This window comes from Lontra canadensis, unplaced genomic scaffold (assembly GCF_010015895.1).
Source record: "Lontra canadensis isolate GAN:19392208 unplaced genomic scaffold, GSC_riverotter_1.0 scaffold52, whole genome shotgun sequence".
Classification (NCBI taxonomy): Eukaryota; Metazoa; Chordata; class Mammalia; order Carnivora; family Mustelidae; genus Lontra; species Lontra canadensis.
In genome coordinates, this window is record NW_022631046.1 from 2327638 (window position 1) to 2340561 (window position 12924).

Here is a 12924-nt window from a genome sequence, read left to right on the forward strand (position 1 = left end):
ACATTGTTTTTTGTTTATTTATTTTTCCTTGTCTGACATTATTAAGCCACTAACTTAGTAATGATTTGTGTTTACAAAACAAATCTTTTTGCATATTATTTCTAACCTTTCTATGCCTTTATATTTAGTGTGTACAACATATGGCTTGGTCATTCTATGTTTAACCATGATGGCAGTCTTTGTTTTTAATTAAACTGTTTAGTCCTTTCAAATATAACATAATTATTGACATGGTTTTATGGCTACTATCTTACTATTTATTTTTTGTTTGCCCACCATTTCTCCCCCGCCCCCCCCCCCCCGCTTTCTTGCCTTCTTTTGTTTTGAGTACATTTTAGTATTCCACTTTATTTTGTCTGTTACTTTTTCACTCTGTCCCTCCCTGCTTTTTATGGTTTCTATACAAATTACAACATGTATCACAGTATTCTTCTTATTATTTTAGGCATAAGTTAAGGAGCTTACATTGCTATACTTCCATTTCCTTCTAGTCATGTATGCAATTGTTATACATTTCATTTCCCCTCTATCCCTTTCAGAATATGTTATTTTATACAATCAAGTATCTTTTGAGGAAATTCAAAAACTGATTTTTGTAAAAAAGACATTTATACTTGCCACATATTTACCATACTCAGCCCTCTGCATATGTTGGTATAGATGCTAATTTCCATCTTGCATCAATATCATTTAGCCTAACTAATCAGCTTTGACATTCACAAAGTGCAGGACTGCTGGTGGTAGATTCTGAGCTTTTGTTCATGAGAAAATTATCTTTACATCATCTCTGTTTTTGAATCGTATTTGAAGGACACTTATTTCTGGACTTTGAATTCTATTTCAACAATTTTTTTTCTTTGCCTTTAATGATTTATTTCATTTTTTTTAATGAAAAGTATGAGGCCATAGTTATAGTTTGTGGTATCCCCTTCTGTCTGCTTTTTAAATGTTCTTTATAATTTGACTTTCAGCAGTTTGACTATGTTGTGTTTATGAGTTGTTGTTTTTTTTTTTTTTCTTTTTCTTTATCTTGCTTGGGGTTTGTTGTGGTTCTCTAATCTACAGGTTGACTTTTTTTTTTTCAAATTAAAAAAAATGTTGTCACTATTTATTTACTTATCCCATATACTCTTCTTTCCCTTCTGGGATTCTAATGATACATATATCAGACTGCTTGATATTGTCCCACAGGTCTCTGAGTGTGTTTTAATTTTTGCTTTAATTTGTTTTCTGTGTGCCTCAGTTCCAATGATTTCTATTTTTCTATCTTTAAGATGATTGATAATATATTTTACAATATTCTATCTCCTGTTAAGCTCCTTTTTAAAAATTTTTAAAAATATTTTATTTATTTATTTGACAGAGAGAGATCACAAAGGCAGAGAGGCAGGCAGAGAGGGGGAGGCAGGCTCCCTGCCAAAAAGAGATCCCAATGTGGGCCTCGATCCCAGGACCCTGAGATCATGACCTGAGCCAGAGGCAGAGGCTTAACCCACTGATTCACCCAGGTGCCCTTTTTCTTATCTTTTAAAAAGTTTGGCTATATTGTAGTTTTCAGTGCTAGAATTTTCATTCTGCTCTTCTTTATAGTTACCATTTTTGTCTTGAGATTTCCCTTCTATTCATTCATTACATTTTGATTTTTCTTTATACCTTCATTTATAATAGTAAAATAAACTATTGAAGATGTTAATTCTACCATGTCATCTCTGTTTCTAATGGTTGTTTTTCTCGTTTGGTTTTGAGTCACATTTCCCTGTTTCTTCAGATATCTATTAAATATTTGCTGTATTTTTTGAATAGTATATATTGTTGACAAACTGGTTTTTGTGGTTCCTTAAAGTACTGAGTTTTTGTTCTGTTTTGTTTTTCTGACAAGCAATGAATCTACTGATACATCACCTTGATTATCTCCTGCCTTCTTTTCTGTTTGTTCCTTTTTTATTGTAGTTCTAGAGTAACCTTAATTTTAGGAAAATAGAAGCCCTTCTACAAAGGTTTTTCTGGACTGTGTCTTTTCTGAAATCTCAATGAAATGACTAGGCTGCTCACATGAAATTTGGTTTGTTATACCTTGTGTGCTCTCTAGTTGTTCAGTATTTTTTCTAAGCGAAACATTGTAGAATATTACCTGAGGCATGTGCAGCTCAGTCTTCAGCAAAAGACATAAAAGCACCCCTCTGCAAAGCCCTGGAGCTTTTTCTTTATGTACTCTGCAGGACCAATTTCAACCACCTCATCATTGTCAAACTCTTATCTTCGCTTCCTCAATTCTGTGAGGCTATGAGTCATGGTGGCATGCTTTACTTGGATTTTGTCTCTCTATCCCATGGTCAGGAAACTTTCTCCCAACAGAAAACAGACACAATTTTGTGATGTTCATATCTTTTTGTTTCTCAAAGTCCTGTGCTATCTGTTTTTCAAATTCTGAACATTGTTGCTTCATTTGTTTCACCTGGTCTTAAGTGGTTGAGAGGGGGAGAGGTATCCAATAAGCTGTCTGTCATGGACAGAAGAGGAAATTGCATATATAATAAATTTCCTTATCCTCTTTAGAAATTGTTTTTTTTTTCTTTTTGGAAATGCTCTATGAATTTGTTTTTTTTATTGTATATAATTTGGTTTTTAAAAACTCTTTAGAATTTCTATAAGAATGAGATGGAGAATGAGAAAATGAAAAGTTAAATGTCATTCATAATGGAACAAGCTTGGTTTCTTCAGTGCTATAGCTTTTATTAATAAAGATTAAATGTGAAATCAAAGAATAACAAGAACTACCAGTATTTCACATGCTTATATTAATCCTGATACACTGACCATTGGCAATGGACTGTTTGTTGGTTGTTTCTACATTTTTGAAACTCTGAGCTACAAATGTATTCTGTTTTCAACTATCTGCCAAGAGCATAAATAGTTGAGCTTTAAAATGACACCCAGCTACATCTCTATTTGTCTGAATAAATGTCTGTGTGTGATATGTTTATAACTGTTGCAACACTTCTTTTCTTCACCCTGACAGTTCTGTAGAGATACAGCATATTACTATAGAGAATTCAAAGCATGTTCAACAGTTTGTGTTAAGGCGTTTCTGCTTCAAAATGTTTACAGTTTGAGGGCACCTGGGTGGCTCAGTGGGTTAAGCCTCTGCCATCAGCTCAGGTCATGAACTCAGGGTCCTGGGATCGAGCCCCACATCGGGCTCTCTGCTCTGCGGGAGCCTGCTTCCCCCTCTCTCTCTGCCTGCCTCTCTGCCTCCTTGTGATCTCTGTCTGTCAAATAAATAAGTTTAAAAAAAAATGTTTACAGTTTGATCCTGTCTATACCCATTGAATCTACTATAACCAAAACTACACCTGCACAGAACTCCATGGCTGAATTAAGGGTAAACATGAAATTTTCAAAACACTTAAAAGGGTTCAAACATAAATTTATTTGTATCATCTAAATAAAATGCAGTGATTAAAAGTTCCCAAAAGGGGCACCTGGGTGGCTCAGTTGGTTAAGCAATTGCTTTTGCCTCAGGTCATGGTCCTGGGGTCCAGGGATAGAGTTCCACATTGGGCTCCCTGCTCCACGGGTGGTCTGCTTCTCCCTCTGACCTCTCCCCTCTCATGCTCTCTTTCTTTCTCTCATTCTCTCTCTCAAATAAATAAATAAAATATTTCTTTAAAAAGTCCCCCAAAAAAGTTTATGTGAAAAAAATAAAGTAAAATGCAACATATATTATCCAGGGGAATGGAAAACATAACGCTATAATTTTACAACAAATTGTTCTTTATAAAAACAATTTTTAAAATATGTAAAAGTAGGGGTGCCTGGGTGGCTCAGTGGGTTAAACCTCTGTCTTCGGCCCAGGTCATGGTCTCGGGGTCCTAGGATCGAGCCCTGCATCGGGCTCTCTGCTCAGCGGGGAGCCTGCTTCCCTCTCTCTCTGTCTGCCTCTCTGCCTACTTGTGATTTCTCTCTCTGTCAAATAAATAAAAAAAATCTTTTTAAAAAAATATGTAAAAGTATGTAAATAATAATAGTTAAAAATAAAAATGTCCATTAGATTCCTTAGCTTAAGAAGTTAAAAAATAAGTAATGTGGTCCTAGCAAAACTTCCCTGGAAGCACTTCTTTTAGTAGTGCTGACTTCACTTGTTCCTAAGATCTAGCTCAATAACTCAATAACTCACTATTTATGAGTGACTTAAGTTTAAACTACTTTGAGAAAATCTATCAAAAATCATACAAAAAACAAGTCATATTTCCTAGGGAAAAGTATTTTGCAATTTTCCTTATTCTTCATGCTTACATCACTTAATTACAAATAAAAACCCTCTTATTATCAAACACTTTGATTAACTGAAAATAAACAGTGGAATAAAACAGGAAGCCATGAACAAAGAAAATGCCTGTGTTAGATACTCATCTTCACATGAACTATAAAAGTACATATGTATTTTTTCCTTCTGTTTATATAAAAAGTGAAGTCTTTTTATTTTGGCTACAGTCTACTGATCAGAGTTGTATGCAGTCTTCAAAACTAAAAACTTCCGTTGTGAATATCCTGTGTTCCAGTATATATTATATATATATATATATATATATTTTTTTTTTAATTTTAGGTGAAAGAAAAATTTAAATCAAAAAATCCTGAGTGCATGTATTTTCTAAGCATTCACTATTTTTCAATCATTTTTATGTAATGTAATAATACTTTTAGCAACTAAATTTTAAGTCTTTCTAAGTATTAAAAGTTTAATAAAAACAAAGCCATATTTCTTTTGTAGACATATTTACTTAGTCTACATAATATTCATAAAAGTACAAAATTACCATAACAAGAACATCTTAGACAGACATATATGTAATCACACTCATTTCAGTCTTGGTAGACATATAACCCAAGCAAAAGGAGCAGAAATATACGTTTTTGCCAGGTCCTAGACTCCTAGTCACAGGTCCTGAGATGCCTACAGATGTAAGTTGCCCTGTTTTGCTATGAGAATGTAGGGTTTGATTAAATTGGAGAGCCACTTATGTAGCATTCATAGAAGAGAGTTTCACTCATGCATATTTAATGTCATTTATTTTGTTAATTCTAAGCTTTATAAAGACAAGGATCTCGACTATCTTGTTCACAACTATTATCTCCAATCTATGGCACTGTGTCTTTTAACTAGTAAAAAATCAATATATTTTTAAAGCAGAAAAACCATGATCAAGCCATTTTTAGAGCACACAATATACAAAAATATTCAACATCACAGGAAATCAAATGACTATCTTAAGAACTAACCAACTATCATACTGAAAATTTAGAAAATGGTAACAATAATTATTGAAGTAGCAATGATGGAATAGGCACACTTGTACATTATCACAAGAAATAAAATTCATACATTTTTCAGAAGGACACAATTTTGTAAGATGTATTCAAAGCCTCAAAAACATTAATATACTCTAAATTCTTCAGAGATGTATGTAAAGATTTATGTATATTTTTACAGAAATATTCATGTCAGTAAAAAAAAGTAAATTGGTTAAATATGTACTAGAAGATTGATTAATAATGTGACATCAATATGTTGGAATATTACACAGGCATTTAAATAATGTATTCATATGCTATTTAATGATGTGGAAATACTCAATGAAAATTAAAAACTAAGCTGTATATTTAGAAAATCACATTTATTATAAAACACACACAAAAGAAAAAAAATAAAATGCAAAGAATTTATCTATTTTAGGGGTGATAAGGTCTTTGAAGCTTTTATTTCTTCTTCATTCTTTTGATTCTTTTTCTTTTTTTCTATCATGAACATGCTTTTTTATGAATCAGGACAAATTTCCTTAAAAGCTTTTTCATTTTAATTTCTGTATCAGTTTTTGTTCTTTGAAAATATCATCAGAAAACTAATTTTGAGTGTTACATTTAGTGAGTGGAGAGAGGGTGTGAAGTTTCATGCACATTAAAATACTAGCCTGACATGACTTGCCTAAATTTAAGGGTGTCACATTTGATAAAATGTTAGCAGTAAAAAGAACATTAGTGATGCCCTAATTAAACCTCCATCTTTAGCAGTAAGTGGCTATGCACTATTTCCACATTAAGCTTTCCATGAAAATGTGTTTCAAATTTGGCATGTACTTGTACTTGTTTGGAAAACAAGAACTGGGATGCAGAAAATAATACAACTAATGGGCCAAGATTCTCTACTCTAAAAAGCATTTACATTTTAAAATGTGTCAGTAGGCTGAATATTTATTAGACATGAAAACCTTACGTACTGACTATTCATGACAGTTTGACAAGAGTTTCTGAGTGGAAAGTGAGGGGTTTTTTTTAAATTAAAAATTTAAATTATAGAAAAATAAAACAAATAGCATTTTCCCACTTGGTTATTAAAGTTTTATTTTGCTTCATTATGTTTTCCTTTTTCAGCTATTTACTACTAAGGTGCTTTTTTCCTAGGTTCATAGCTAACTTATATTTATAGCCTTTGTATTTAGGTTGAGAACATATGATTGAAAATGAAATATCGGCTACCTGGCCCACCTATAAATACTCTGTAGCAATTCATCATATTGTAGGTCATATTTAAAGATTATATGGTTACTAGATGCAAAGTTGTTAAATCCCGAAATCACTTTTTTTTTAACGATTTTATTTTCTCTCTCTCTCCAGGAGGAGCAGAGGGAGAGGGACAAGCAAACTCCTCACTGAGCACAGAGCCCAAAGTGGGGATCAATCACATGGATCATGACCTAAGCCAAAATCAAGAGTTGGTCACTTAACCAGAGGAGCCACCCAGGTGCCCCCCTAAATCCATTTTGTATGAGAACTTTTAAGGAAAGTTATGCAATTATGAACATCCTCATTCAGTTTGCATGAGTGAGAATAGCACAAAAGTTTTGTAATTACTTACTGTAGCAGCTAGCATTAATTACATAGTCTAATAAATAAAAACCTTAGCACCTCAAAATTTGGTGCTGAAGTAACAAAAATGACAATATGTGATATTAGTTAAGTTGCTGGGCAGCAAATATTTTGCCAAGTTTTTAAAAGAATTATACTGCCAAATAGCCACAAGTCCATATTAAGAAGACTTTGGCTCTGAAATTTTTTTTTTTTTTTTTAGATTTTATTTATTTATTTGAGACAGAGAGTGAGAGTGCAAGCAGGAGGAGCAGCAGAGGGAGAGGGAGAAGCAGGCTCCCACTGAGCACAATGTGGGACTCAATCCCAGGACCCTGGGATCATGACCCAATTGAAGGCAGATGCTTAACTGACTGAGCCAACCAGGAGCCCATTTGACTCTGTAATTCTTGATAAAAACAAAACAAAATAAAAAAACAAAACAAAAAACAAACAAAAAAAAACCCACGAAACTTTTGGACACCCATATTTCCATGAACATGACATGGGTTCTGTAAATTGAATAACCAAGAAAGACCTATTCTTCAATACCCACTTTATAGATGACCAAGGATAATAAGACGTAGTCCTCACTGATTTTGTTTTTCTTAACAAAGGAGTTCTTCCCAGTGAAGATAATCAGCCTGAATTGAGAATCTTTCTTTTTTTACTCTGGGAAGTAGGATTTTGCAATACCTGCCTAGCTGGATTCCATAAATATCATAAATTAAAAATTTCTACATGTCTTCTATTTGCCCATTTTCCAAACAGAAGTTATTGAGATTACCTTGTCTGTCTGTAAGTATGTGTATTTGGACTATCAGAGGGCATAAAAATGATTTTTTTTTAAATTTTCAGATTTCAGAATCACAGTTCTCAAATTACATATATATAATTATATATAAATATAAATATATACATATATATATATATATCTGTATATATAGATCTGATAAAGACAACTGTGATCATCCAAAGATCCCAGAACATAAGCCAGATGACTGGATAAGACTGGAGGTTATTCGTTTGAGGAAGTTGGGTAAATATGGGAGATAGTCTAAAAGGAATATTTGGTGACCAGAAGATTAGTCTGTAAAGAAGATATTGATACATACTTACTAAACCATTTCCATTTTCCCCTGGATGCATAACTAACACTACATTTTTCAGTCCCCATTTTAACTAGCTTGAGATTATATGACTAACTTTTGTTGCTGAAACCCCCTGCCTGATTTTCCACTCTTATTTACTTCTCCAAAATTAATATGGAAGCATTAGAAAATAGTAGGAGCCTGTTGTCATTGCTTGTAGGAAAACCACTCAGGAAGGGATGAACAACAGATATACTTCACTTGCATTCAGTCGCTAAGACTTCTGGATTTTTGGTGGTGGTGTCGATATAGGTGGTGGTGTTGGCACAGGATTTTTCGCGGTGTGTTGATACATGTTTTAGCATGAATGACCCTGACTATAGAGGAACTAACATTTTAGCAAAAATAATTCCATTTTATAACCAAAAATTAAAATATCATTTTAAAAGAAAAAGTACACAGCATGTTTTAGATATACAAAGAGATTAAAATTGGTCTTTTTTTTCCCCCAAAGACATAGCATTTATAACTTTTCAAAGTCTGTCATTTAAAAAGAAAGAAAACAACTCCTACCACCTTTTCAGTGAAGATGTCAGGAGAGCTATTCCATTTGGCAAACACTGATTTTCTCTGGGGCCTATTTTTACCCACGATTCAAGGAACACAAAATTTATGAATTTTGGAGATGTGAATATAGGTGACTGTCTAGAAATAATTAATGATAACTTCTGAAGAAGCTGTCATAGGTACATATGATGCCTTTAAGTTAATAACAGCTTCTGTTGCTTACACTGTTTTCCACAAAGGTGGCTGTTCCGTTCTATTTGACCTTAATTGGTATAATTGATAACAGTTAGAGTTTGGTGCGCCATTTTAATCATGCAGGTACAGCTTTCCTGACAGAAGACAACAAAATAGCTGTTATGTGTTCCCTAGCGTTAGAGTGGAGACAGAAAGGTAGAATAAATAAATGTTTGTTATTTAACCTGTGAACCGGATACCTGTAGATCATCACTGGCAATTTACTAATGGTTTCAAAGAATTTATGCTAATCTCTATACAATCAAAGAAAGCTACTTGTTGTGCAATTTAACATAAAGGAAAAGAGAAAATTATTTGGATATAGGTTAGAGACATACACAAGTGATACAAGAAGAACAGCCTGTTTGAAAATGCCCGAAACATCGGTGCAACCCCTAATAAACAAGATTTTTATGACAGACAAGCTGCTGAACTCTTATTATTTGAAGACGTGATATTTAGTTGGAAGTAAAAACTGAAAATGATCTTGTTATAAATGTGATTATAGATCTTCCTTGATTTACAGTGCGTTATATCCTGATAAACATACTATAATTTGAAAATATTGTAAATGAAAAATGCATTCTATCCACCTAGCCCGCTGAACATCACAGGGTAGCCTAGCCTACCTTAAATGTGCTCAGAACATTTACACTAGCCTCCAGCTGGGCAAAGTTATCTAACACAAAGCGTGTTTTATAATAAAGTGTTGCATACCTCCTGTCATTTATTAAATACGTACTGAAAGTGAAAGAATGAATGTATGGATACAGAATGGTTGTAAATGGATTGGTTGTTTGTCCTCAAGTTCTCACCACCACTGCCCAGCATCCTTGGAGAGTGTCGCACCACACGGTGCTTATTGGGAAAAGATCAAGATTCAAAATTCCAACTATGGTTTCTGCTGAATATGTGTCACTTTCACACCATTGTAAAGTCAAAAAATCATTAAGTTGAAGCATTGTAAGTCAGGAAGCATCTGTGCTTCAATTCTCACTGATTTGAATGGGTTGCTTGGTTTATGTATATGAGGGAGGGGTTGGATGTTGAAAAGAAAACAGATATTGCTAATTTAATATTAATATTAATTATTTTGAGATAATGAGCTGGTTAGTCCAAAAAAAAAATATTGTGTCTTTCACCTTTATCTCCATTCTTTGGAATGTTTCTTTTTCCTCTTAAATAATAGGAAGGCAAAAGTCATTTCAACTATTAAAACTCTAGGAACTCAAGGTTTTTACTTTCTCTGGTAATTGAACAATGTTTATTCTATCTTCCCATTAAGGACCTGGATTCTGCAGCATTTTCTATTCATTGTTTTTTGTTTTAATTTGTGAAACAGTTTTACTGTCCAAACCAAGTTTTTTTTTAAATTTTTTTATTTCTTTTCAGCGTAACAGTATTCATTGTTTTTGCACCACACACAGTGCTCCATGAAATCTATGCCCTCTCTAATACCCACCACCTGGTTCCCCCAACCTCCAACCTCCTGCCCCTTCAAAACCCTCAGATTGTTTTTCAGAGTCCATAGTCTCTCATGGTTCACCTCTCCTTCCAATTTTCCTCAACTCCCTTCTCCTCTCCATCTTCCCTTGTCCTCCATGCTATTTGTTATGCTCCACAAATCCAAACCAAGTTTTTAACAATTGGCCACTTTCCATTATGATATATTGCAGTTCAGTGCATAAGAAGGTCAGCAGTCCATGTCCCAATATTGTCTCATGTTTCTTCTTTAATTCTTCTACTCTAACCCCTAGTAATGACATATCCCACCAGGTAGTGTTAACTCAACCAGAGTAGACAGAGACCATGACAAATGTTGGGGGAGCTAGGAGTGTGCCCGCCATTCAGAAATTCAGAAATGAAAAAAAAAAAAAGTAAAAAAGTTATGCTGCCCAACTATATCTAAGACTTTCCTGGAAGCTCTTTTACTTAAGTAATCATTAGCGAGTCAAATCATTATAATAACTAATACTCTCCTTCAAAACTCTAGTCTTCTCCCTCCCCCAGCTTATAGCTAATTCCAATCTCATGTAGCTTTATCTGTACTTTCTTACCTTTTTTCCCCTTTCTTTTAAGGGGGAAAATATTCAGTCATTAAAGCTGCCTTTTCTTCCTAAATCTTAATTATTGTAATTTTCCCATTCTAGAACTTTGCTCCCAAATTTATTCTCTTTCTGTCTAGAACCAAATGCTTCTTCAACTCATTCTCCTCTGCCTACAAACACACACAGGGCTTGACTATTCTAAAAAGCCAAAAGGAACAAAAAGTACTTCATTTCATCCTAGCATATGTCCTTCCACACAATCTGTTTTTCTGCTTTCTGCAATGGTACAAAACCTTTGCAATGGATAATTAGTAATAATGGTCACCATATTATTTCTACCACTTTCTTGCTTAACCATATACTGACTTCTAAAGCCAATAACTGTAATGAAATTGCCTGTTCAAAGTTTCCAGTGATTTCCTAATTATAAAATCTCATGGTTATTTCTGTATTCTCATTTTTTAAGGCCTCCTGCTACATTTGATTTTTTTTTTTTAACTCTTCATCTACTTATGGTATCTAGTCCTTCATTCCATACTTCTGTCCTACATTTTTATTTTTATTACATTTCTCTTAACTCCCCCCCACCCCACAACGTTCCCTTTACTAGCTGGCTGCTCTTTCCTCCTTTTCACTTTGATCTCAGGAAACACTGTGTTTTGGTCTTTTGCTATTACACTTGTCATTTTACATTCCTGCTCCCAAGAGTTCATGGATTATTTTGGTTTTAAGTAAGTATACTCCAAAACACATATCATTACTCCTGTTCTCTCATCAGAATTCTACAGACATGTTCCCAATGTCTTTTTTAACAAATAATTTATTTATTTATTTGAGGGAAAAAGAGAGAGCACATGAGCAGGGCAGGGTGGGGGGAATAAGGGCAGAGGGAGAGAAACTCAAGGATATGCCATGATGAGGAGGAGCCTGACCCAGGGCTCGAGCTCATGACCCTGAGATCATGACCTGAGCTGAAATCAAGAGTTGGACACTTAACCGACTGAGCCACACAGGCGCCCCAACATGTTCCCAATATCTAATTGAATTATCCTTTCCATAAATTACATAACTTTTCCTTCATACCTGGTTAATCAATTCTCAGTCTCAAAAGTGTTTTAATTCATCCCTATCTTTAGCGTATTGGGCAAGTTGACAAATTCTCAACTGTTTACTTAAAATGTTTCTTTTGTTAGGGATAGCTGACAAACAGGCCCAGTGCAAGACTGAATGTGAGAGACCTGAAGACCTTCTCCACCGGCAAAACATATATATAAATATCTGTAAGTGCATTAGTGACGCAGGAGGCACAGGAGGACACTGATGATCCATATGCATTACTCTTTTTAAGGCAATGGGACGTATTAATTAAGTTTCATTATAGCTGAGACAGTGTTATTCATGGTTCTACCATAGACCCTCTTCTTTCCTTTCTCAACACAACTTGATTAATCTTGTCCATTCCTATATCCACATATAGATTCTTTCATTCAACAAATATCTATTGAGTCCAGGTACTACTGGTAATTACTAGTGATAGAAAGTAAACAAACTATAGTAAATATAGGTGATGAAGTGCATAGGAAGGGAAGCAAATCTTATTTTCTATAAGGAATACCTATGTTGCAAGGGCAACTAGGACAAAAATCATAAAATGGATAAAAGCTTGGTATATTCTAAGGCAGAGAGAAACCTGGAGTTGTTTGTATATAGTGACAGAAAATACTAACCGGATGAGATTATGTTGGAGATCTAGACAGCTGTCAGATCACGGAGGTTTACATAGAACTCTATGTAAGAAGAAACAGTGGTTGCACTTCCAAATATTTCTAGCTTTATGTCAGAATTATGCCCTGGCTCATATTTCCACCTGTTTTAGGCTATCTCATTTGGTTACTATTCAGATGAACTCAAACTATAGGAAACTGAACTCATCATCTTAACCCCTAAACATGCTGCTTTCCTTCTTCCTATCTTAGAACATGGAACCCTGAAACATTTTGATGCCCCAGCCACACACCTGTGAGTCTCCTATCATTTACTCCTGTTTCTTTCTTACCTACCCCTCCTCCACTAAGTCA

At 34.3% G+C, this 12924-nt stretch overlaps 1 protein-coding gene across 2 annotated transcripts in view; it reads right to left on the minus strand.

The window, feature by feature from the left end:
• Window positions 1–12924, minus strand: part of MGAT4C (MGAT4 family member C) — a 717583-nt gene that overhangs the window by 246837 nt on the left and 457822 nt on the right. The window lies entirely within an intron of this gene.